General features: G+C 37.6%; 1 non-coding gene across 1 annotated transcript; it reads right to left on the reverse strand.

The window, feature by feature from the left end:
• Positions 1–1147: 1147 nt before the first annotated feature.
• LOC121205206 (small nucleolar RNA R71) lies at positions 1148–1254 on the reverse strand. The gene has a single exon (XR_005900291.1). It is a non-coding gene; the product is annotated as a small nucleolar RNA R71 (small nucleolar RNA).
• Positions 1255–24374: the final 23120 nt, after the last annotated feature.

The following is a 24374-nucleotide window of genomic DNA, read 5'->3' on the forward strand; positions in this document are numbered from 1 at the left end:
ATTTAATAAGTATGTATGTGCAATAACATGTTTGCTTATTAGAATCTGTTTAGTCGATTGAATTGACATAGGGATATGTCAAGAGATGAATGGATTTTTGTATGTGAGTATGTTCAGAAGTTATCCAATTACTGAGTTGCCGTGAATTTATTCGTAACAATGTAAACATGATTTTAATTATTCTAAGTTAAAGGAATATAATTAATCCAACACAAGTATGTTACCTTGATTAAATCTTATTTGAAATCGTGCATTAGAACTCCTTTGTTTTATTTTAATTATTTCCTTAGCTTTTAAATAGTTTTTGACCATCTTTTAAAACCAAATTATTTTTACTTCACCAAAGTGTTTTACAATTAATTTCATAAATAATTCTTTTTACTGTCCCTGTGGGTACAATAACTCGACATTACTTGTCACTTTATTACTTGTTGCGATTGTGTACACTTGCACATTTTTCCGTTGTTCCAAGTTTTTGGCACCATTGCCGGGGATTGTTTTAAAAAGCCATTATTTGTTAATTTTCTAGTTTTACATTTTGGTTTATTTTTCTGTTTAATTTTTAACTTAATTAATTTTTCTCTGATAATTTTAGGTGTTTATGAATATTGACCAGATTATTGACTTACTCCCTGTAGACCCTGAGATAGAAATAACCTTTCGACAGCGAAGAAGACAAGCGAACCAGAGAAAGATCAAAGAAATGAACTTTGGAAATCTGATCCAAGGAAATGGAGCAAACCTTGCTCAAAATCCTATCCTTATTGGTGATGATAGGGATAAAGCCTTAAGACAATATGTTGTGCCAGTATTTAATGATCTTAATCCGAGCATTAGGAGACCCGAAATTGAGGCACAACAATTTGAGCTGAAGCCAGTCATGTTCCAGATGCTTCAGACTGTGGGCCAATTCAGTGGAATGCCTACTGAAGATCCTCATCTTCACCTAAGACTATTTATGGAGGTGAACGAATCTTTCAAATTAGCTGGAGTACCCGAAGATGCATTATGATTGAAGCTGTTCCTGTACTCACTAAGGGACAGAGCTCGAGCCTGGTTGAATTCATTGCCACAAAACTCAATTTCTACATGGCAAGAGTTAGCCGAAAGATTTCTCATGAAGTATTTCCCGCCTAGCAAGAATGCTAAGTTGAGGAACGAGATCACTGCCTTCCAACAAATGGATGATGGGTCCTTGTATGAGGCATAGGAATGATACAAAGAACTATTACGGAAATACCCTCATCACAGAATCCCCATTGTATCCAACTTGAGACATTTTATAATGGTCTAAATGCTCACATGAGGATGGTACTGGACGCTTTTGCTAACGGTGCTCTCCTTTCTAAGTCTTATAATAAGGCTTACGAAATCATCGAGAGGATCGCCAGTAACAATTATCAATAGCCAACCAATCGAGTCGCGTCAGGAAGACGAGTAGCTGGAATACATAAAGTGGACGCTCTCACTTCACTTGTGTCTCAAGTGTCTTCAATTTCCTCAATGCTTAAGAATCTTACCACTAATAGGTCTAACAGTTTTGTAGCCCAACCATCTCACCAATTTGAGAGTATAGCTTGTGTTTATTATGGGGAAGGACATTTGTTTGAAGAATGTCCATTGAACCCTGAATCCGTATATTACATGGGTAACCAAAACCAAAATCGAGGAAGGCAAGGACTGCAATCCAACTTTTATAACCCATCATGGCAAAACCACCCGAATTTTTCCTGGAGTAAGCTGGAACCAGTAAAAACTACGCCCAATCTAGACTGACTCAGCCACCTAGTTTCTCCCAACAAGTTCAGAACCCAATTCAAGCTGAACCATCCAATAGCTTGGAGAATCTGCTGAAGGCACACATGGAAAAGAATGATGCCTTAATTTAAAGCTAAGCAGCTACAATGAAGAATCTAGAAAACCAAATAGGCCAGCTTGCAACTGAACTTAGGAACCGACCACAAGGTGCTTTACCTAGTGATACAGAGAATCCAAGAAACTTGGGGAAGGAATATTGCAAGCGTTAACATTGAGGAGCGGAAAGACAGTAGAGCCCAACACTATCGAAGCTGCAAAAGAGCTAGATGATGCTGAAGACTCAGAGGAAGTTCAACCGAGTGTTAAAATTCCAGTTTCACAAAACCAGAATCTGTAGAACCCGATGAGGTAATTCTAGAACCAGCTAATTCTGATCAACTAACAACTCTGTTAGATGCAGAATTGCAGCAGAAAATGAATCAACCAGCTCTAGTAAAGAAACATTCACCATCCTACCCTCAAAGACTTAAGAAGCAGAAGCAGGAAATTCAATTCAAGAAATTCCTAGACATACTCAAGCATTTTCACATCAACATCCTGTTGGTTGAGGCACTTGAACAAATGCCAAACTACGTCAAATTCATGAATGATATCCTGTCCAATAAATGAAGACTTGGAGAATTTGAGATGGTAGCTTTGACGAAGGAATGCAGCGCATATCTTCAAGACAAACTACCCCCAAACTTGAAAGATCCTAGATGTTTTACCATACCTTGTAACACTGGAGCAATGTATTATGGTAAGGCACTATGTAACTTGGGTGCAAGTATAAACTTGATGCCTATGCCAATATTTAGAAAGTTGGGGATAGGTGAAGTTAGACCTACTACGATTACACTTCAACTAGCAAATCGATCTTTAGCACATCTAGAAGGAAAAATCGAGGATGAATAGGTACGAGCAGATAAATTTATTTTCCCTACTGATTTTGTTATCCTAGAATTTGAATCTGACAAAGAAGTGTCGATTATCCTATGAAGACCGTTCTTAGCAACCGGAAAGACCCTTATTGATGTGCAGAAGGGCGAGCATACTATGCGTGTTCAGGGTGATCAGGTAACATTTAACATTTTTAAGTCTATGCGATTTCCTGACACAATTGATGATTGTTCTGCAGTATCCGATTTGGAGGATTAAATAGTGGAAAAGGAGCTCAACTATGTTGAAAATCTATAACAGTCTGATTTAGACCCTAATCGAAACAGTAGTCTCGGGACCACGAATCCGAGTCAGAAAAACATTTAAAATTATTTTCTATGTTTATTATGTGTGAATTTATATGTGTTAAATTTTTGTGAATTAATTTTGTCGTTTGGGTGCCCGATTAAATAAAAGGACTTAATCGCATAAAATGAAAATTTGATAGTCAATTGAAAAAGGGTCAAATTATTGTTGTCTTTTTAAGTGAAGGCATTTAAGTTGCAATTAGACCAAAAATATTAAGTGTGGACGGTTGTAGAAAACCATTATCATTGTTTCATATTTTATTTTAAAGGTTAATTAGGTAAATTAAATAATTTGTTAATTTATATGTTATAATATATATATCATAAATAAAATAAGCTTTCATACATCTTTATTTTTGCCGAATTAACAAAATAAGAAAAGAAAGAAACAAGTTAGGGTTTGCTCATTAGTAAAGCTCAATCAAGTTATGTAACTAGCTCGATTTTTTTAATTTTTACGTTTTTGAGATCGTTGCTTCGAATACTATCGACCCATGCTAGAATTTCTAATTTTGATGAATATTTTAAATTATACCATTGATGAATATTTGTGTTTTATGATGTTTGATAATGAATTATGAAATATAAGTTTTGGACTAATATGTTTTGTATTGGAATTTTTGATGAATTTGAGTAATTAGGGCTAAATTGTAAAATGTAAAATAAATGAAATATATGGACAAGTATGAGTATAAGGAAAATTCGACATAACTATTTTGTTGTAAGATTTTGCATATTTTGTATTTTATGCAATAGGGACTAAATTGTGAACAATGTAAAATATCAGGGTAAAAGTGTAATTTACCCATTTGTGTGTTTTTGGATGAATTTGGTTGAATATTTGATTTAATAAGTTTAATTTATATTAATTTAGTGTAACGCCCCAATTTTTGGGAATTCTATTGATGTTGGCAAATTTTAAATTTTTGGTGTTCTGTCTACTTGGTGTAGATTTAAACAGGTTAGTGGGCCTCTAGAAGGACCAAGCTTAAGTTAAAACCCGGTAATTTTAATTAGTTTTGATTCCATAGGAAGAAGGGGTTCTGGTTAATTGGGCTTTTAAGTATTAATTGGGAAAAATTAAACACAAGGAAGCAGGTGGCAAAGTGGCATGTGACGCAACTGGGGAGGCTATAAAGGTGGCGTGTGGATGCTAGGGAGAACCAAGGTTCAAGTTACAACGAAAGCATATTAAGGGAATTATTTTTATGGTTGGAAAGGGTAAGTAATGGAACTCAAGTGAAAGACTGTCAGGAGGAGTTTAAATTGCTCAAGGGATTGAGTAAGGAGGGGATAAGGGAGAGGATTTAGGAGCTAATTAGGAAGAGCAGTATTGGCCGAATGGTGGACTCTTGGGGAGCAAGAGTTGGCTGGCCAAGGGTTTGCTTAGGGGGCAAATTTCGGCTAGGTTAAATGCCAAGTATAAATTCGGTATTTAGGGGTAAGTGTGTCATTTTTCTGACTATCTTTCCTCCTCCTCCTTTCTTTTCTTTTTCTCTCCATCTACCTTCTCCTCTTCTTTTCTCCATATCCAAATCCTTCTACCACTCTTCCCTACACCACTTCCTTACTATTATTTCTAAGCCTTATAGCCGAATATCACAAAAGCTAAAATCCCGAAGGTTCATATTGTTTGTGCCGAATTCTCCTAGCAAAACCTACTAATATTTCTTCATCCTTATTGATCAATTCTTTTTTTTCTGAACCCCAAACCTCTATCGACAAAGCCACTACAAAACCCTCACCTTTTCTTCACTGTTGCAAAAAGCCAAAAACGCATAGCCTTAGGGACATAGCCGAATTCTAAGATCTCTAAGGGCTCGACTTTTGTTATCATTTGACGGGTTAGATCTGCATCAGAATTGAGTAGGAGTTAATTGGAATCATTGACCGAAGGAACCGGTGGTAAGTTTTTGAACTTAATCTTTATTTCAGGTTTTAGAAAAAGCCGAAACCCCCCTAAAGGTTACGGAGGCTGTCGATTTGGGCTTGTAGCTCTAAGGATTGTTATAATTGTTTTATTTTGGTAATAGTTTGATCTAGAGGCTGCTGATCGAAGGCTTGGACAAGTGGAACGACTGGATCTAAACCTAGTCGCTAATTTCGACAATGGTAGGATCGCTAGTGCCTAAGGTGTTTTTGGCCGAATATGGTAAGGGGGTTAATATGTAGTTCGTTTTAATAGTTAGATTAACGTGCTAGTAATCCAATTATAGGCAGTTCGTGTGTGGATCTTGTCAGCATATCATCCAAACAGGTGTGTAACTGACACCCTTTCATAGTCTAGATCGGCAAAAGCCGAAAAGCCGAAATGCCGAAAAATTGGTATTTTGTGGACTTGCGAGTGTGCGAATACTCGTGAGGTAAATTGATTAACGTTTTTGGTAAACTACAATGTTTAGACTGCAGAGTGCATGATTTCTGTGCCTTCGATATTTTTGGCCTTTATTGGCCAAAATTGGGATAGTGGGCCAACGGGCCCAATTCGGTAAGAACCCACGATAAGTGTTTCTGTTAGTACATGAAAGGTGGGAATATGCATGAAAACCATTAAAACTGATAAAATGACTGAAATACCTTTATAAGTGGACAATTTACAGATTTACCCCTAGGAGTAAAATTACTGATATACCCCTAGGGTTAAGGTTGACTTGAATGCATGTTTGACTGCTATTATTTACTACATGCCATGTTATTATCATCTGATGTATGGGACTGGGATACTGATGGAGGAAGTACTGAAAGTGGCTTGTCCACGTACTGGAGGCTTTGCCTCAACTTACTGATAACTGAGCAGCAATGCTGCAACTGTGGAGTGTAGGGCTGGTACGGGTGGAGTTTAGCGGTTGGTTATAGGCTGGGTTGGGCTTGCATACACGAATATGTCTAATCTGTTCTGGAATGGGCCTTTGGGCCATACTGTTATCTAAACATGGGGCTAAGGTCCAGTTTATTGTATTCTGAAAAGGGCTTCAACCCAATACACACTATTATCTGAATGGGCTTAGGCCCAATGGGCTTGAGATGACTTAGGCTTTGGATGGGTTTTCCTTACACACTGAGTTTTCTAAACTCACCCCTCTCTCTTCCATCCTTGCAGGTGAGCCCTAGTTGGTAGACTTGGAGCTGGGCAAGATTCAGAGTGGCCACGAAGATTAATTTCTATTTTTTTTAAGTTTCGCATTTATTATTTTGACTATTTTCATTCTGGTTTAAGTTGTAATAAGGCCGCTCTTCTTATTATTTTTATTATTTTGGGTTATTGAATTGGTTAGCTCTAGGGCGTGGTTTATAAAAGTTACTTATTTTCAAAATAACACGATAACCGAGCAAAGCTTCGGCAATGTAAACGTTTTCAAAGGAAATGAATATTTTAAATAGACTTAAACTTAATTAATTATTCATGGACTAGTAACAGGCTTAAAGTGTGGCAATGGATGTGTGCATGTCTAGGATTGGATCCGTGAAGAGCTTGGTACTTAAGTAGTCCAACAGACTCACCTCCTCTTTTCTGGCTTCCTACCTGGTGCACAGCTTCCATTCACTTTAACTTAAAACAAAACATTCTTCAAACCCTAAGAAAGATTTTTGGATAAAACATAACTTCTTTAGTAACATTCTCCATGTGACACGCTGAATTCGGTCATAACGTCTGGGCCGGGTTCGGGGTGTTACATTTAGTCGTATCAGAGCCCGGTTGCAACAACTCGGCTGTGGATCGGGTCCAAAAAGGTTTTCAAAACTTTGAGCCCAAAGAGGGTATTTTTGAAAAATCTGATTTTTGAAAACAAATATTTTGTTGAAAGGAGATAATTTCCAAACCTGTTTCCTTTAAACCAAAGGTGAGAGAAATGGATTTCAAAAAGGCCTAAATCTTTTGAGTTTGTCTGAAAATTGATGAGGTGGCACACTGAATCCCCGGCATCAAGTCTGTAAGTATCTTTCTGTTTTATATACTGAACTGTACTATAGATAGTACTGAGCCTTAGAGATAGTACTATAGATAATGTAGCATTAAGGCTACAAAACTGAGAATATAGAGTAAACTAAGCCCTAGGGAACTGAGACAGTAGCTAAATTGCGGTCGCGCGAGAACAACTCTGAAACTTTATCAATTCATAAGATATTCTGTAATAAACTGTGTAAACAATAAACTAACAGCATAAAATTCGTAAACAGATAAATCGATATGAGTACGAGAGCTACTCGGGGAAGAGGCCGTGGTCGAGGCCGAGGTAGTACTCAAGCTGGATCTTCGTATTCTGAACACATACCAGCTGGAGTGGCACGACCACCACCGGTGGATGAAAATGGGCCGTATGATCGGGCCGTGGGGGACGACGCTCTGTCCCAGGCCATGTTAAGAGTTTTGGAAAGGGTGGTCGGAGCTAAAGGTGGGCCCATGAGTAGGGGGTCCATTTCTGAGCGACTTTGGGCCAACGGAGCGAAGGTTTTTAGGGGTATATCTGGAGTAGCCCCAAACGTGGCTGACTACTAGCTGGAAGGCACGGAGTGGATTATGGATGACCTGGACTGCTCAGTGGAATAAAAGTTAAAAGGGTCGGTGTCATTACTGCGGGACGAGGCGTATCAGTGGTGGATCACTATGAGAGAGGGTATACCAGCTGAGAGGGTAACTTGGGAGTTGTTCAAGCAGTCCTTCAAGGAGAAATATGCCGGAGCTAGCTATGTGGATGCCCAAAGAAAGGAATTCCTGAACCTGACACAGGGTAGTAAGACCGTTGCTAAATATGAGGCAGAGTTTCTGAGATTGAACCGGTACGCTAGTGGCATTGTCTCCACTGAATATGAGCATAGTGTTCGTTTGGAGGATGGCCTCAGGAATGAGCTAAGGGTGCTCATAGCTCCGCATAGGGAGTGCGATTTTGTTGCACTGGTAGAGAAGGCTAAGATAGCCGAAGAGGTGAAGCAAGCCGAACGAAAGAACCGCGACAGGGATCGAAACTGATTCAGGAGGGATGTTGGACCAGCTGGTGCTACAAACCGAAATGTTAAGAGAGCTAGGATGGAGGAACCAGTTCGAGTAGTTCCGGTGAACACAGTTAGACCACAAGCTTATGGAGATTGTGGTAGAATGCATCTGGGGACAAGTGGAATGACTGGATCTAAACCTAGTCGCTAATTTTGGCAAAGGTAGGATCGCTAGTGCCTAAGGTGTTTTTGGCCAAATATGGTAAGGGGTTAATATGTAGTTCATTTTAATAGTTAGATTAACGTGTTAGTAATTCAATTGTAGGCAGTTCGTGTATGGATCTCGTCAGCATATTGTCCAAACAGGTGTGTAATTGACACCCTTTCATAGTCTAGATCGACAAAAACTAAAAAGCCGATATGTCGAAAAATCGGTATTTTGTGGACTTTCGAGTGTGCGAATGCTCGTGAGGTAAATCGATTAACGTTTTTAGTAAACTACAATGTTTAGACTGCAGAGTGCATGATTTCTGTGCCTTCGATATTTTTGGGCTTTATAGGCCAAAATTGGGATAGTAGGCCAACGGGCCCAATTCGGTAAGAACCCTCGGTAAGTGTTTCTGTTAGTACATGAAAGGTGGGAATATGCATGAAAACTCTTAAAACTGATAAAATTGCTGAAATACCTTTATAGATGGACAATTTACAGATTTACTCCTAGGAGTAAAATTACTGATATACCCCTAGGGTTAAGGTTTACCTGAATGCATGTTTGACTGTTATTATTTACTGCATGCCATGCTATTATTATCTGATGCATGGGACTGGGATACTGATAGAGGAAGTACTGAAAGTGGCTTGTCCACGTGCTAGAGGTTTTACCTCAACTTACTGATAACTGAGCAGCAATGCTGCAACTGTGGAGTGTAGGGCTGGGTGGGTTGAGCTATTCCCCACATGGAGTGTAGGGCTGGTACGGGTGGAGTTTAGCGGTTGGTTATAGGCTAGGTTGGGCTTGCATACACGAATATGTTTGATCTTTTCTGGAATGTGCCTCTGGGCCATACTGTTATCTGAAAATGGGGCTAAGGTCCAATTTATTGTATTCTAAAAAGGGTTTCAGCCAAATACACATTGTTATCTGAATGGGCTTAGGCCCAATGGGCTTGAGCTGACTTGGGCTTTGGATGGGTTTTCCTTACACCCTGAGTTTTCCAAACTCAGCCCTCTCTCTTCCATCCTTGCAGGTGAGCCCTAGTTGGTGGACTTGGAGCTGGGCGGGATTCAGAGTGGCCACGAAAATTAATTTCTATTTTTTTAAGTTTCGTATTTATTATTTTGACTATTTTCATTCTGGTTTAAGTTGTAATAAGACCGCTCTTCTTATTATTTCTATTATTTTGGGTTATTGAATTGGTTAGCTCTAGGGCGCGGTTTATAAAAGTTATTTTCAAAATAACACGATAACTGAGCAAAGCTTCCGTAATGTAAACATTTTCAAAGGAAATGAATATTTTAAATAGACTTAAACTTAATTAATTATTCGTGGACTAGTAACAGGCTTAAAGTGTGGCAATGGATGTGTGCATGTCTAGGATTGGATCCGTGAAGAGCTTGGTACTTAAGCAATCCAACAGACTCACCTCCTTTTTTCTAGCTTCCTACCTGGTGCACAGCTTCCATTCACTTTAACTTAAAACAAAACATTCTTCAAACCCTAAGAAAGATTTTTGGATAAAACATAACTTCTTTAGTAACATTCTCCATATGACACTCTAAATTCGGTCGTAACGTCTGGGCCGGGTTTGGGGTGTTACATTTAGTGGTATCAGTCCGGTTGTAATAACCCAAAATTGGGTTTAGTTTGAACAGAGGTTTCGGGACCACAAAATCTGAGATAAAAATAATTATTTTATATTTATTTTGAGGTCTATGATATGATTGCATGATTGTGTGAAAATTTCATGAAGAAATTTTATGCATAAAGTGCTCAATTTGAAGTTAGGGACTAAATTGAATAAGTTGCAAAACTTGCATTCTAGAAGTTTCTAGTATGAAATTGCTTTGAAATATTAATTAGGAGGTCTTAAATAGCAACTTGACCAATTTCTAAGTGATGGAAAAAAATTGGACATGGATGGAATTTTTTAAAGTTTAGTAAGGAAGGGCACTTTGGTCATTTGGTAATTAAAAGAAATAAAAAGGGAAAATAAAGCCAAAAATTGACTCATCTTTCTCATGGAGGCCGAAATTAGCATGGGGGAAACCATGGATAGGGTTTTCAAGCTTTCCAAGCTCAATAGTAAGACCGTTATAACCCCGTTTTTCAAGTTCTTTACGTTTTTGGAATCCCGATAATTTGATTAAGCTTATTCTAGCAATAATTTCAGCTAGGGTTCATATTTGAAAAAATACCCATAGATGAAATGTGTTTATTTTGCTATTTTATGATAGAATATGAGGTTTTAAATTATGTTAGACAACTTGTGCTACTCGGTTTTGAGTGAAAACGAGTAAAAGGGCTCAATCGGTAAAAATACCTAATAGTCATAAGTATATGTTAGAGTGAGAATTTGATGTTGCCATAGAAGGGAAAAGTGATCAGCATGTCATAAAATATAAGAATAAGGGATGAATTTTAATTCCCAAGCCTAGGGGCAAAAGTGTAAATATGCAAAAGTTTAGGGGAAAAACTATAATTTTTCCAAAGTTTGAGTTAAGGACTGTTTTCAATAGTAAATTAATTAAATAAGTAAAATATGATGCTTTAGATCCCGGAAAATGAGATTTGAACCTAGAATGAGAGAAAAATCAAAAATTGGGAAAGTTGGTAAAATGATCGTTTTAGTATCGAGTAAGTTCATATGTATAATAAGCATTAATTTATGAATGTTTCAATGTAAAATTGATATATTCAATATGATTTCTGAGGTGTTGAAAGTATGTAAGTTGGTATGATAATAATACAGCAATAATGCTGTAATTTATATTTGAAAGTTAAATTTAGTGAATTAATTGAATTATATTAAATTAAATGATTATGGTGCCAAGTTTATGAACTGATTTAAAAATATGTCTATGGTACATGAAGTGCATTGAATTATCATACATAAATGTGATTTCTATGATTATGGATATTATGGAAAATTGTAAGTTCATATGATTTTTAATAAGGCAATGTGTAATTTAATGTTATTGCCCTGATATTAAATGAGATGTAAGTTTATATGTAAGTAATACATCAATATTACTTGTATTATTATATTTTATAATAATATTGGAAATATGTTTGTGGATAATTACTTGATTGGTGAAATTGTTGGAAAAGAGAGAGAAATCCCGGTTGAACCTTTGAAAATATTGGATGATACAGATAGTATGTAGCTAGGTCACATGTATTGTGCTGAGTGCACATCATGTGTACAAGAGAGCTACAAGGCATTATGATGTAGCTAGGCCGCATAGGTGATACTATGTGTGCACCATGTAGACAAGAGAGCTACGGGACATATGTAGCTAGGTCGCATGCGTGGCTCCAGGTGAAGGACACCATGTAGACAAGAGAGCTATGAGATAAATTGGCTAGGTCATATGGGTGGTACTGAGTGTTCACCATGTGTACAAGAGAGCCGAACTATATGATGGGTGGAGCTATGTGCTGAAACCACCAAGTATCGAGGATTGATCCGAAGTGTTCAACGAGAGACTCTCTATGTATTGCTTTGTGAGTTTTGTGATGAATAAGTGCAGGAACTTGATTATGTGAATGATATGTTTATTAAGTGACCAGGATGTGGTGAGGTTATAAACAAGTAAGTTATACATGAGGATGATTTTATGGTGACCTTGTGATCATGGGCCTATACTTGTGATGTATGAAATGTGGTGAAAATCATTTGTGATATGTATGTTAAAATGAGGTTAATACAAAGAAAGTGTGAAAGAGTGAATTAGCAATAAAACTGTTTTGGATAGTAGCAGTGATGTGATTTTAGAAAAGCACCAAAAATGGTATAAATTGAATAAGAGACTGGATTAGATATCAAATTAAATCTTAATGAGTCTATTTTCATATAAAATAAATATAGCAAGAAAAGAAGTTCTATATTTTGAGATATTTATGTTTTTGTGAGACTGGTTCAGAATGATTACGTGATCCCCTGTTCTGATTTTGGAAAATCACAAAAATTCGGATAAAAATAATTAGAGGCTTAAATTTATATTTTTAAAATCCCTAATAAGTCTATTTTCAGGATAAATCAACAAGAACATTATCCGATTCCTATATTATGAGATAATGAATTTTTAGTTAAGAGAGGTCAGAACTGTCAGAACGTGAAACAGGGGAAAGTTTAATGAATAGAATGTACTAATTTGCTAAACCAAAAATTATGAAAATTTTATGGTGGAAAGATATGTGAGTCTAGTTTCAGGGGAAATTTATGGATCTTAATTTGGAGCTCTATAGCTCGAATTATAAATAAGTAAGTGATTATGACTCGTGCGGACAGTTTGATGTGAGCATTTATTAGTAAATTGTGAAATCGTACTTACAAGAATGCTATATACATTAAGGATGTGGAATGGAGAGGAGGAGGAGGAAAATAAATATATGTGAAATACATGGAAACTATGGTATATGAAATATTGATATAATGAAATAAATGATATGTGTTTATAAGAAAACAGAAAGAGAATGATATGTATCATGACATGTATATATATATATGACTAGTCTCAATGTAATGCTTGTTGGGTATGGAGTTGAATTGAAATGTTTCAGGCGAACATATTATTTTGCGTATCTGAATTGTGGTATTTTATAAAGATATGATCTAGTTTTAAATATGAATGCTTGATGATTAAGCTGAAGATATTTGGTAAGATGATAATCTTGGTATAAATGTATAAGTGGTACTATAATAAACAAGGTAAAATGAGTATGAGAGACACATGTATGACGACATACAAATGCTATGTTTGTGGTTTAATTGAGAATATTTAATCATTAAATGAATACCATGTTATATGCTTTTGATTTTGTATAAGTGTGTAAGAGATTAAGGTTGACCAAAGCTTAGAAAATAGCCTAGGTATATTCCACACAGGCAGAGACACGACCATGTGTCTCAGCCGTGTATGGAATACGACTTTGGGACACGGGCGTGTAAAGCCTTAAAGCATGAAATTTCCAAGATTTTCGTAAGTTCTCGGTTTAGTCTCGAACCCTTTCTAAAGTATGTTTTGCGCTTCGTAGACTCAAATAAGGGACTATGTGTAAGTGAATGAACGTTTTGAAATATGAATGAAATTTTATGGCCCGTATTTTAGTTTAATGTTTGTATGTTTGTCCGGTAACGCCTCGTACCTTATCCCGGCCTCGGGTACGGGTAAGGGGTGTTACATTTAGTGGTATCAGAGTAGGTTTAGTCGATTCTCAGACTAACATAGCAAGTGTGAGAGTTTAGTTATACATGCCACAAATATGTGACAGTGTGATGTCTTCCGACACTAATGAGGACCATTTTGTTTAAAATGAAGTATTCTCCAACCGAGCTACACCTGACCATTTAATAGTAGTATTAAAGTATTTGAATAAAGTGTAGCTATGATGTGTTAAACTCGGGAAGGTATGAATAAGAATTCGTGATATATGTATAAGTGATAATATGTCAGATGAAAGTTTATATAGTGTTATGTTTATTCATGTTTGTTTGGCCTACATATGTTGTTGCATGCTTGACTAAATTAATTAGTAAATGTGATGACTAAAGTTATTCAAAATTCATAGAATGTATGAGTGAGTGCACTTGTTTGAAATGAGATAATTGGAAATTTTATGTAAGACAGATATGAATAATAAATTGTTTGAAGTGGATAGTATGATTATAATGATATATATGGATAATGAAAAAAATGTGTCATATAGATATACATCAGAATTGAGTTAGAGACTGTACGACCTCACCCCCTTACCAATGAGGTGTATATAATGGAAATTCATAAGAATCATGTTGACTAAGTTCTTAAGTGTGGAATCAAAGTGTTCAGTGATAAAATAATTATAGATATGACCAGAGACTGAGAATGGTTGACAAGTGAAGGACACAGTTAGAGAAATATCAGAGTTGACTGAGTTATCTTGGGATTCAAATTGATGACAGAGTGTTTCTGAAAGTATTGTCTTGAAAAACAATTAGTTAGTAATGCTGGAAATTATGAGAAAGATACTAAACTTCACTTCGGTAAGATTTTCGAGGACGAAAATCTCTAAAGGGGGGGAGAGTTGTAATAGCCCAAAATTGGGTCTAGTTGGAACAGAGGTTTCGGGACCACAAAATCTGAGATAAAAATAATTATTTTATGATTATTTTTAGGTCTATGATATGATTGCATGATTGTGTGAAAATTTCATGAAGAAATTCTATGTATAAAGTGCTCAATTTGAAGTTAGGGACTAAATTGAATAAGTTGCAAAACTTGCATTCTAGAAGTTTCTAGTATAAAATTGCTTTGAAATATTAATTAGGAGGTCTTAAATAGCAACTTGACCAATTTCTAAGTGATGGACAAAAATTGGACATGGATGGAATTTTTTAAAGTTTAGTAAGGAAGGGCATTTTGGTCATTTGGTAATTAAAAGAAATAAAAAGGGAAAATAAAGCCAAAAATTGACTCATCTTTCTCATGGAGGCCGAAATTAGCATGGGGGAAGCCATGGCTAGGGTTTTCAAGCTTTCCAAGCTCAATAGTAAGTCCGTTATAACCCCGTTTTTCAAGTTCTTTACGTTTTGGAATCCCGGTAATTTGATTAAGCTTATTCTAGCAATAGTTTAAGCTAGAGTTCATATTTGGAAAAATACCCATAGTTGAAATGTGTTTATTTTGCTGTTTTATGATAGAATATGAGGTTTTAAATTATGTTAGACAACTTGTGCTACTCGGTTTTGAGTGAAAATGAGTAAAAGGGCTTAATCGGTAAAAATACCTAATAGCCATAAGTATATGTTAGAGTGAGAATTTGATGTTGCCATAGAAGGGAAAAGTGATCAGCATGTCATAAAACATAAGAAAAAAGGGATGAATTTTAATTCCCGAGCCTAGGGGCAAAAGTGTAAATATGTAAAAGTTTAGGGACAAAATTGTAAATTTTCCAAAGTTTAAGTTAAGGACTGTTTTCAATAGTACATTAATTAAATAAGTAAAATATGATGTTTTAGATCCTGAAAAATGAGATTTGAACCTAGGATGAGAGAAAAATCAAAAATTGGGAAAGTTGGTAAAATGATCGTTTTAGTATCGAGTAAGTTCATATGTATAATAAGCATTAATTTATGAATGTTTCAATGTAAAATTGATATATTCAATATGATTTCTGAGGTGTTGAAAGTATGTAAGTTGGTATGATAATAATACAGCAATAATACTGTAATTTATATTTGAAAGTTAAATTTAGTGAATTAATTGAATTATATTAAATTAAATGATTATGGTGCCAAGTTTATGAATTGATTTAAAAATATGTCTATGGTACATGAAGTGCATTGAATTATCATACATAAATGTGATTTCTATGATTATGGATATTATGTGAAATTGTAAGTTCATATGATTTTTAATAAGGCAATGTGTAATTTAATGTTATTGCCTTGATATAAAATGAGATGTAAGTTTATATGTAAGTAATACATCAATATTACTTGTATTATGATATTTTATAATAATATTGGAAATATGTTTGTGGATAATTACTTGATTGGTGAAATTGTTGGAAAAGAGAGAGAAATCCCGGTTGAACCTTCGAAAATATTGGATGATACAGATAGTATGTAGCTAGGTCACATGTATGGTGCTGAGTGTACATCATGTGTACAATAGAGCTACAAGACATTATGATGTAGCTAGGTCGCATGGGTGAATCTATGTGTACACCATGTAGACAAGAGAACTACGGGATATATGTAGCTAGGTCGAATGCGTGGCTCCAGGTGAAGGACACTATGTAGACAAGAGAGCTACGAGATAAATTGGCTAGGTTACATGGGTGGTACTGAGTGTTCACCATGTGTACAAGAGAACCGAACTATATGATGGGTGGAGCTATGTGCTGAAACCACCAAGTATCGAGGATTGATCCGAAGTGTTCAACGGGAGACTCTCTATGTATTGCTTTGTGAGTTTTGTGATGAATAAGTGCAGGAACTTGATTATGTGAATGATGTGTTTATTAAGTGACCAGGATGTGGTGAGGTTATAAACAAGTAAGTTATACATGAGGATGATTTTATGTTGACCTTGTGATCATGGGCCTATACTTGTGATGTATGAAATGTGGTGAAAATCATTTGTGATATGTATGTTAAAATGAGGTTAATACAAAGAAAGTGTGAAAGTGTGAATTAGCAATAAAACCATTTTGGACAGTAGCAGTGATGTGATTTTGAAAAATCAGCAAAAATAGTATAAATTGAATAAGAGACTTTATTAGATATAAAATTAAAGCTTAATGAGTCTACTTTCATATAAAATAAATATAGAAAGAAAAGGAGTTCTATATTTTGAGATATTTATGTTTTTGTGAGACTAGTTTAGAATGATTACGTGATCCCCTGTTCTGACTTTGGAAAATCACAAAAATTTAAATAAAAATAATTGGAGGCTTAAATTTATATTTTTAAAATCCCTAATGAGTTTATTTTCAGGATAAATCAACAAGAACATTATCCAATTTATGTATTGTGAGATAATTAATTTTTAGTGAAGAGAGGTCAGAACTGTCAGAACGTGAAATAGGGGAAATTTTAATGAATAAAATGTACTAATTGCATAAACCAAAAATTATGAAAATTTTATGGTGGAGGGATATGTGAGTCTAGTTTTAGGGGAAATTTATGGATCTTAATTTGGAGCTCTGTAGCTCGAATTATAAATAAGTAAGTGACTATGACTCGTGTGGACAGTTTGATGTGAGAATTTATTAGTAAATTGTAAAATTGTACTTACAAGAATGCTATATACATTAAGGATGTGGAATGGAGAGGAGGAGGAGGAAAATAAATATATGTGAAATACATGGAAACTATGGTATATGAAATATTGATATAATGAAATAAATGATATGTGTTTATAAGAAAACAGAAAGAGAATGATATGTATCATGACATGTATTTATATATATATGACTAGTCTCAATGTAATGCTTGTTGGGTATGGAGTTGAATTGAAATGTTTCAGCCAAACATATTATTTTGCGTATCTGAATTGTGGTATTTTATAAAGACATGATCTAGTTTTAAATATGAATGTTTGATGATTAAGCTGAAGATATTTGGTAAGATGATAATCTTGGTATAAATGTATAAGTGGTACTATAATAAACAAGGTAAAATGAGTATGAGAGACACATGTATGACGACATAAAAATGCTATGTTTGTGATTTAATTGAGAATATTTAATCATTAAATGAATACCATGTTATATGCTTTTGATTTTGTATAAGTGTGTAAGAGATTAAAGTTGACCAAAGCTTAGAAAATAGCCTAGGTATATTCCACATAGGCAGAGTCACGACCATGTGTCTCAGCCTTGTATGGAACACGACTTTGGGACACGGGCGTGTAGATCCTTAAAGCATGAAATTTCCAAGATTTTCATAAGTTCTCGGTTTAGTCTCGAACCCTTTCCAAAGTATGTTTTGGGCTTCGTAGACTCAAATAAGGGACTATGTGTAAGTGAATGAACGTTTTGAAATATGAATGAAATTTTATGGCCCGTATTTTAGTTTAATGTTTGTATGTTTGTCCGATAACGCCTTGTACCTTATCCCGACCTCGGGTACGGGTAAGGGTGTTACATCGGTTGCAACAACTCGGCTGTGGATCAGGTCCAAAAAGGTTTTCAAAACTTTGAGCGCAAAGAGGGTATTTTTGAAAAATCTGATTTTTGAAAACAAATTTTTTGTTGAAAGGAAATAATTTCCAAAGTTGTTTTCTTTAAACCAAAGGTGTGAGAAATGGATTTCAAAAAGGCCTAAATCTTTTGAGTTTGTTTGAAAATTGATGAGGTGGCACACTGAATCCCCAGCACCAAGTCTGTAAGTATCTTTTTGTTTTATATACTGAACTGTACTGTAGATAGTAATGAGCCTTAGAGATAGTACTATAGATAATGTAGCATTAAGGCTACAAAACTGAGACTATAGGGTAGACTAAGCCCTAGGGAACTGAGACAGTAGCTAAATTGCTATCGCGCGAGAACAACTCTGAATCTTTATCTGTTCATAAGATATTCTGTAATAAATAGTGGAAACAGTAAACTAACGGCATAAAATTCGTAAACAGATAAATCGATATGAGTACGAGAGCTACTCGGGGAAGAGGTTGTGGTCGAGGCCGAGGTAGTACTCAAGCTGGATGTTCGTCTTCTGAACACATACCAGCTGGAGTGGCATGACCACCACCGGTGGATAAAAATGGGCCGTATGATCGGGCCGCAGGGGACGACGCTCTGTCTCAGGCCATGTTAAGATTTTTGGAAAGGGTGGCCAGAGCTAATGTCGGGCCCATGAGTAGGGGGTCCATTTCTGAGCGAATCTGAGCCAACGGAGTTTAGGTTTTTATGGGTATATTTGGAGTAGCCCCAAATGTGGCTGGGTACTGGCTGGAAGCCACACAGCAAATTATGGATGAATTGGACTACTCAATGGAACAAAAGTTAAAAGGGGCAGTGTCATTACTGCGGGAGGAGGAGTATCAGTGGTGGATCACTGTGAGAGAGGGTACCCCAGCTGAGAGGCTAACTTGGGAGTTGTTCAAGCAGTCCTTCAAGGCGAAATATGTCAGAGCTAGCTATGTGGATGCACGAAGAATGGAATTCCTGAACCTGAACCAGGGTAGTAAGACCGTTGCTGAATATGAGGCAGAGTTTCTACGATTGAACTAGTACGCTAGTGGCATTGTGTCCACTGAATATGAGTGCAGTGTTCATTTTGAGGATGGCCTCAGGGATGAGCTGCACTGGTAGAGAAGGCTAAGATAGCCGAAGAGGTGAAGCAAGCCAAATGAAAGAACCACGACAGGGATTGAAACCGATTCAGGAGGGACACTGGACCAGCTGGTGCTGCAAACCGAAATGTTAAGAGAGCTAGGATGGAGGAACCAATTCGAGTAGTTCCGGTGAACACAGTTAGACCACAAGCTTGTGGAGATTGTGGTAGAATACATCTGGGGGAATGCTAGAAGCGTTCTGGGGCTTGTCTTTGTTGTGGATCAAAGGAACATAGGATCAGGGATTGTCCTAGGAGGCCAGCTCAGACTCAAGTGGCTGAACAAGGGGCTATGCAACCTGTCCAACCAGCGCGAGGTGGACCGCTGCCGCCGAGAGGTCGTAGCCAAGGTCGCGGTGGCAATAGTTGTGGACGTGGGGCACCTGGCAGGGGTACTGTTAATGTTGAGGCTCGTCAGCTAGCTTTGGTATATGCTGCTCATCGTCGTGAGGAGGGTGACACACCTGATGTCATAATTGGTACATTTTTTATCTCTGGTGTACCTTATACTGCTCTGATAAATGTGGGGTCAACTCATTCGTATGTTGCATGTAACATTTCTGGGGCATTGGGTGTTCACTTTGAGGAGACTGTGTGTGGGGTAACTGTGATAAGTCCTTTAGGTCACTCGGTTAAAGTAGAGAAACTCTTTAGGGAGGTGCCTTTAGAGATTCAAGGTAGGATTTTCAGTGGAGACTTGATGGAGTTACCGTTCGGAGAATTCGATTTGATCCTAGGGATGGATTGGTTGACCAAGCATAGGGCAGTGCTGGATTGTGCAGTTAAAAGGATGGTGTTAAGGACTGTTGAGGATGAAGAGGTAATGATTATTGGAGAATGAAGAGATTACTTTTCCAATGTGGTATCAGCTTTGAGGGCTGAGAAACTGATGCGTAAAGGATGCGAGGCATATTTGGCTTTTGTAAGCCAAGTTGAAACTGAGGATCTGATTGTGGAGACCGTCAAAACTGTTAGGGAATTTTGGGATGTTTTCCCAGAAGAGCTTCTTGGATTACCTCTGAATCGGGAAGTTGAGTTTGGAATCGATTTGCTGCCTGGAACAGCTCCAATATCCATTGCACCCTATAGGATGGCACCGAAGGAGTTAGTGGAACTGAAAGCTCAAATCCATGAGTTGTTGGATAGAGGCTTCATTAGACCTAGTATGTCTCCATGGGGAGCACCGGTCCTGTTTGTGAAGAAAAAGGACGGGACGATGCGCATGTCCATCGATTATCGCCAGTTGAACAAACTGGCGAAAAAAACAAATACCCACTGCCAAGAATTGATGATTTATTTGACCAACTTAGAGGACATTCGGTATTTTCTAAGATAGACCTTCGATCTGGATACCATCAGCTAAGGGTAAAGGAAGTGGATATTCATAAGACAGCATTCAGAACTCGATATGGTCATTACGAGTTCCTAGTTATGCCGTTTGGGCTGACGAACGCACCTGTCGCTTTCATGGATTTGATGAATCGAGTATTCTAACCTTACTTGGACTGATTCGTGGTAGTTTTCATCGATGATATTCTGGTATATTTGCAAACCGAGGAGAAACATCAGGAGCATCTATGTATTGTGCTGCAAGTGCTGAGAGAGAAGCAACTGTATGCGAAGTTTAGTAAGTGTGAATTCTGGTTGCGAGAAGTGGCTTTTCTAGGTCATGTGGTTTCTGCTGAAGGAATTAGAGTGGATCCTCAGAAAATTGAGGCAGTTCTGGGATGGAAACCACCAAAGTCAATATCAAAAATTTGGTATTTTCTAGGTTTGGCAGGCTATTATCGACGGTTCGTAGAGGGATTTTCTTTTATTGCTGCACCATTGACGAAACTGTTAAGGAAAGGGGTAGAATTTGTCTGGACTGAGAAACAGCAAAAAGCTTTTGACCATTTGAAAAAGGTAATGACTGAAGTGCTAGTACTGATTCAACCGGAGTCTAGGAAGGACTTCACTGTGTACAGTGATGCGTCGCATGTGGGGTTAGGATGTGTACTGATGCAAGAGGGTAAGGTGGTCGCTTATGCTTCGCGACAGCTTAAGCCTCATGAAGCAAACTACCCTACGCACGATTTAGAGCTAGCAGCAGGGATCTTCGCGTTGAAAATCTGGAGACATTACTTATATGGAGAAAAGTGTATCATATACACAGACCATAAGAGCCTAAAATATCTGTTGACTCAGAAGGAGTTAAACCTTAGGCAACGAAGATGGGTAGAGTTTCTTAAGGATTACGACTGTTCGATTGAGTACCACCCAGGTAAGGCTAACATGGTGGCTGATGCGTTGAGTCAAAGGGTTGTTACTGATTTGAGAGCCTTGTTTGCACGTTTGAGTCTGTTCGATGATGGAAGTCTGTTGGCAGAATTGCAAGTGAGGCCTACTTGGACTGAGTAGATTAAAGAAAAATAGTTAGAGGATGATTCGTTAGTTCTTCGGTTTCGGCAAGTTGAGAATGGTGAGGATGAGGATTTTGGACTGAACACTGATAGAGTTCTGTGCTTTCGTGGAAGAGTTTGTATTCCGAAAGACCCTGAATTGAGGCGGTTAATTTTAAAGGAGGCTCATGGTGGATCCCATGCCATGCATCCTGGAGGGAATAAGTTATATCGAGATCTACAAGAGCTGTACTGGTGGCTTGGACTGAAACGGGAGGTGATTGAATTTGTTGGGAAATGTCTAACGTGCCAGCAAGTTAAGGCCGAGCACCAATTGCCTTCTGGATTACTGCAACCGGTGAAAATTCCACTATGGAAGTGGGAGAGAGTAACTATGGACTTTGTGAGTGGGCTACCTTTGACACCCACCAAGAAAGATTCTGTGTGGGTAGTTGTGGATAGGTTAACAAAATCTGCACATTTCATACCAGTTCGTACTGATTACTTCCTGTAAAAATTGGCCAGGTTGTATGTGGCAGAGATAGTGCGACTGCATGGAGTGCCAGTGTCGATTATTTCTGATCGAGACCCTAGGTTTACATCTCAGTTCTGGCAGAAGTTGCAGGAGGCATTGGGGACACGATTGGATTTCAGTAATGCTTTTCATCCTCAGACGGATGGACAGTCAGAAAGGGTTATTCAAATTTTGGAGGATATGTTAAGAGGTTGTATCATTGATTTTTGTGGTAGTTGGGAGGACTACTTGCCATTGGCGGAGTTTGCATATAACAACAGCAACCAAACAAGTATTCAGATGGCTCCATATGAGGCACTTTATGGGCGGAGATGTCGTACGCCTACGTGTTGGACGGAGTTGGGTGAACGACAAGTGCTTGGACCGGAGTTAGTGGCAGATACTGAAAGTAAGGTTAAGTTGATAAGAGATCGATTAAAGGAGGCATCTGATAGACAGAAGTCGTACGCGGATCTAAAGCACAAAGAGATTGAGTTCGCTGTTAGGGATATGGTTTTCTTAAAGGTTTGACCTTGGAAGAAGATCTTGAGGTTCGGTAAGAAAGGAAAATTGAGTCCGCAATTTATAGGGCCTTATCAGATTCTTAAACGGGTAGGGCCAGTAGCGTATCGGTTAGAGTTACCACCAGAGTTGGACATAATCCATGACGTCTTTCATGTGTCTATGTTGAGGCGATATCAATTGGATCCTTCACATGTTATGCCAGTGGAGGAGATTGAAGTAAAGACTGATTTGACCTTTGAGGAAGAGCCCGTACAAATTGTGGATAGAGAGGTTAAAGTTCTAAGAAGCAAGTCGATTCCATTGGTAAAAGTACTGTGGCATAATCATGGAAGGGAAGAGGCTATTTGGGAGTCAGAAGAGACTATGCGTCAACAATACCCTCAATTATTTGGATTAGGTAAATTTTGAGGCCGAAATTTCTTTTAGGGGGTTGAGTTGTAACGCCTCAATTTTCGAGAATTGTGTGGATGTTGGCAAATTTTAAATTTTTGGTGTTTTGTCTGCTTGGCGTAGATTTAATCAGGTTAGTGGGCCTCTAGAAGGACCAAGCTTAAGTTAAAACCCGATAATTTTAACTAGTTTTGATTCCATAGGAAGAAGGGGTTCTGGTTAATTGGGCTTGTAAGTATTAATTGGGAAAAATTAAACACAAGGAAGCAGGTGGCAAAGTGGCATGTGATGCCACTGGGAAGGCTATAAAGGTGGCGTGTGGATGCTAGGGAGAACCAAGGTTCAAGTCACAATGAAAGCATATTAAGGGAATTATTTTTATGGTTGGAAAGGGTAAGTAATGGAACTCAAGTGAAAGACTGTCAGGAGGTGTTTAAATTGCTCAAGGGATTGAGTAAGGAGGGGATAAGGGAGAGGATTTAGGAGCTAATTAGAAAGAGCAGTATTGGCCGAATGGTGGACTCTTGGGGAGCAAGAGTTGGCCGGCCAAGGGTTTGCTTAGGGGGCAAATTTCGGCTAGGTTAAATGCCAAGTATAAATTCGGCATTTAGGGGTAAGTGTGCCGTTTTTCTGACTATCTTTCCTCCTCCTCCTTTCTTTTATTTTTCTCTCCATCTACCTTCTCCTCTTCTTTTCTCCATAGCTGAATCCTTCTACCACTCTTCCCTACACCACTTCCTTACTATTATTTCTAAGCCTTATAGCCGAATATAACAAAAGCCGAAATCCCGAAGGTTCATATTGTCTGTGCCGAATTCTCCTAGCAAAACCTACTGATCTTCCTTTATCCTTTTTGATCAATTCTTTCCTTTTCTGAACCCCAAACCTCTGTCGAAAAAGCCACTACAAAACCCTCACATTTTCTTCACTGTTGCAAAAAGCTGAAAACGCATAGCCTTGGGGACATAGCTGAATTTTGAGATCTCTAAGGGCTCGACTTTTGTTATCATTTGAGGGGTTAGATATGCATCAGAATCGAGTAGGAGTTAATTGGAATCATTGCCCGAAGGAACCGGTGGTAAGTTTTCGAACCTAATCTTTATTTCAGGTTTTAGAAAAAGTCGAAACCCCCTAAAGGCTATAGAGGCTGTCGATTTGGGTTTGTAGCTCTAAGGGTTTTTATAATTATTTTATTTTGGTAATAGTGTGATCTAGAGGCTGCTGATCGAAGGCTTGGACAAGTGGAACGACTGGATCTAAACCTCGTCGCTAAAAGGTAGGATCGCTAGTGCCTAAGGTGTTTTTGGCCGAATATGGTAAGGGGGTTAATATGTAGTTCGTTTTAATAGTTAGATTAACGTGTTAGTAATCCAATTGTAGGCAATTCGTGTGTGGATTTCGTCAGCATATCGTCCAAACAGGTGTGTAACTGACACCCTTTCATAATCTAGATCGGCAAAAGCCGAAATGCCGAAATGCCTAAAAATTGGTATTTTGTCGACTTACGAGTGTGCGAATACTCGTGAGGTAAATTGATTAACGT

Source organism: Gossypium hirsutum, chromosome A08 (assembly GCF_007990345.1).
Source record: "Gossypium hirsutum isolate 1008001.06 chromosome A08, Gossypium_hirsutum_v2.1, whole genome shotgun sequence".
Lineage (NCBI taxonomy): Eukaryota > Viridiplantae > Streptophyta > Magnoliopsida > Malvales > Malvaceae > Gossypium > Gossypium hirsutum.